Source organism: Perca flavescens, unplaced genomic scaffold (genome assembly GCF_004354835.1).
Source record: "Perca flavescens isolate YP-PL-M2 unplaced genomic scaffold, PFLA_1.0 EPR50_1.1_unplaced_scaf_67, whole genome shotgun sequence".
Classification (NCBI taxonomy): Eukaryota; Metazoa; Chordata; class Actinopteri; order Perciformes; family Percidae; genus Perca; species Perca flavescens.
In genome coordinates this window covers 1,561-5,000 of record NW_021166721.1, presented here as the reverse complement: position 1 = coordinate 5,000, position 3,440 = coordinate 1,561, and the positions used below count along the sequence as shown (strand labels likewise).

The 3,440-nt window shown below is 42.8% G+C and overlaps 1 pseudogene; it reads right to left on the bottom strand.

The window, feature by feature from the left end:
* The window catches only part of LOC114552069 (excitatory amino acid transporter 5-like), a 22,573-nt pseudogene extending 20,084 nt beyond the window's left edge, over positions 1–2,489 (bottom strand).
* Between the last annotated feature and the right edge of the window lie 951 nt (positions 2,490–3,440).

Here is a 3,440-nt window from a genome sequence, read left to right as displayed (position 1 = left end):
TGTACATTATATATTCTAGTGTATTATCATAATTTGTTTAAGATGTGCAAATATTTTTTTTTTTACCTCAACCTCAAACCAGATAAAGACTTGCGCCCCCCCCCCTGTGATCTTTGCCACCCCCCCCTAAGGGGTGCCCGGACCCCAGGTTGGGAACCACTGCTCTAATGGATCAAACATGTCCATTTAATGATAATTATACCTATAAGTTTGTTCTGTAATTCAAAAATCGTTGGTGGAAACGGCAAAATATTAATATCACAAGAGAGATACAAGTCTGGCGAACGCATTGATGTGTTTTTATGTTTGTTGTTTCAAATATATGCGACACAGAGCAGGTAACAAACAGGGAACATTCTTTTCATTGTTTCTATCGGCAGTTGGTATGAACAGAGCCAAAAGTTTAAGTCCGATGGATTCCATGGTTACATGTCTGAGACCGACACAAGATTTCCTACAATTTGACCAACCATGATGTATGAAGAGTGAAAACTGTAGGGGAGAGAGCAATTTGTTTGGAAAGATTTCAGAGAATCGTCCTGCAGCTCCCCCCTCTGTCCTCCCCTCTGACTCTTAACATTCTGTCCCCATACACACACACTGGAAAATCTGAACCGGTCTGAAAACTGGACGATACATAAACTGTGATTTCATAGAAACCGAGCTTGATATCAGAATGCCTATTCAGCCCAATAAAGGCCAAAGTCTTGTCTTCGGTTTAAACTTTTAATTATTTTTCTACATTAAAGTATGGCGATGCAGTATGGCCCCACAGCGTTGTTGTTTTGAGCTATGTTAAGCGATTTCCCAAAGATTTCCCATTAAAGTCTATGAGAAAATCTTGCACCGTTTTTGGCAGATTTCGTGAAAACCGCGTGGCAACTCTCTTAGAAAAGTCATAGCACACCATTCCCAATCATTACACACGTTTTGATGTATTCATGTGCATGGCTTGGCAATGCTCCGTGACTAGTAGCGGGACAAAAACGTGTCGGAATAATAATAACTATGCAGGATAATAGTCATTCTGCCGATGGCTGCTACTGCAGTACATCGGCACACTGAATAATCACCAATAATGTGGATATAATGACTAAGTAGGTAAAGGCAAATATATAGCCGAGCCCTATGCCGGTTGTCACTGTGTCACTCATGTTACGGAGTGTAAATACAGGTATATTTAGACATACAGTATGAGAAAAATAAACTGTTTATTTACATGGAGTCGGGTGGGTTTGGTGATGGTGATTTTGGCCAAATCTGGGAAGAAGGTGGCCGGCTTTCTGTTTACAACACGGTGGATGTTTTCATGTTAAACTAAAAGGATCTTACTCTTTAACTAAAAGCTCTATCTCTGTTGGGATCCATCCCATAATGTTGTCAGACATTTAGAGTAATAATCTGAGTCTGTCAGCAGCAACAACAGAACTTTTTGTCCGTTAACGTTACATTACAGTTTGTTTCTCTTGTTTAATACTGGACGAGTTTCAGAGATTCAAGTTCCCATAATGAACACACTCAGTGTCTTTATTTACTGTATTTTACACGCTAGTAATATCGATATCTTACCCAGCCCTATAGCTGTTTGTTTTCCCATGTTTTTGCCGTTTTATCGACGTTTTGAAATTATTGAATTCGGTACCCGGCAGCGTTGTGGTCTACGTGATACGCAGGTCTACACACACACACACACACACACACACACACACACACACACACACACACACACACACACACAAAAGCTTTGTAACATGCACAGGGGCTGTTGTAGTACATAACACAACACTACAATAAACTAGACTACACCACTGGCACCCTGCCCTGAACACAACATCCCATGTGTGTGTCTGTGTGTCTGTATGCGTTTGTGTTTGTGTGGGTTTGTCTGTGTCAGTGTGTTTCTGTGTGTGTGTGTGTGTGTGTGTGTGTGTGTGTGTGTTTATATACAGTATGTCTGCAGCTGGAAAACTGTGTTACTGGCCCTTTAAGAAGGTATATCAACAAGTAAACAGTTCTGTTTGAGCTAAAATCTGTCAAATATTTATTTCATGACGCACCAAAAAACAATTTTAGTGAGAAGGGAGAAGCTGCAAGTACAAAAAGTGCATTTTATGGGATGTTTGCTCCTTTAAAAAAAGGTATTTTAACTGCTTAAAGTTCTGTGTGAGCTATATTCTGTCAGATATCATTAAAAATCAAGTCATTTTGAGGCAACCGTTCTTCGACAGGTGTGCGTATTTACCTGCGTGGACAGCTGCGTTCCCCTCAGCATGAAGCCCAGCGTGCAGCCGCTGAGCACGGAGATGACGGACAGCGTGAGCAGCCCGTTCTTCTTTATGAAATCCCTCACGGTGTTCCTCAGCTTCTCCGTCCCGCTGAGGAAAGGCTTGACTCGGTCGCCCATCGCCCGCCCTTCGTCCCCCGGGCCGCTGTCCGAGCGCGCATCCTCCTCGCCGCCGTCGCTCGGTAGCAGGAGTTCCTCCATGTTGTCCAAGGTTTCTCCGGGTCTGAGTCCGTGTCTGAAGAGAGAGAGAGAGAGAGACGAGGTAACCTTTTCCACTGAGGGATTAGATCAGCGGCTGCAGAGGATTTACAGCCGCTAAGAGGCTTATTAGACCTCCTGTTGTCCTCGGGGTCAAAATCTGACCCATTTTAAAAAAGTTTCTCTAGCAGAAATGTAAGTTTCTTTTAACCAAATTGTCAAAATAAATAAAGTGGATGGTTCCATACGCACACACACAGACACACACACGCACACACCTAGACAGACACACACACACAAACGCACGCACACAGACACACAGGGGGGACCCGGAGAAACAAGCAGTTTAGGCTTTATTTAGTGTGCATAATTATTATTACGCCACGTTTTTGTCCCGCTACTAGTCACGGAGCGTTGCCATCACATGCACACAAAATACATCAAAACGTGTGTAATGACCGGGAATGGTGAGCTATGACTTTTCTAAGAGATTTGCCGCACGGTTTTTACAAAATCGGCGAGAAATTGTCCCATTGACTTTAATGGGAAATCTTCAGGAAATCGCTTAACAACTCAAAACAACCCGTCTTTGGGGCCTACCGTATACTTTAATTTAGAAAAATAATTAAAAGTTTAAACTGAAGACAAGACTTTGGCCTTTATTGGGCTGAATGGGCATTCTGATATCAAGCACGGTTTCTATGAAATCACAGTTTATGTATCGTCAGACCGGTTCAGATGTTCCAGTGTGTGTGTATGTGGACAGAATGTTGAGAGTCAGAGGGGAGGACAGAGGGGGGAGCTGCAGGACGATTCTCTGAAATCTTTCCAAATAAATGGCTCTCTCCCCTACAGTTTTCACTCTTCATACATCATGGTTGGTCAAAATGTAGAAAATCTTGTGCCGGTGTTCTGACGATCTATGCTGCCTTGTCGAAAAATGCTACCGTAGCGCAAA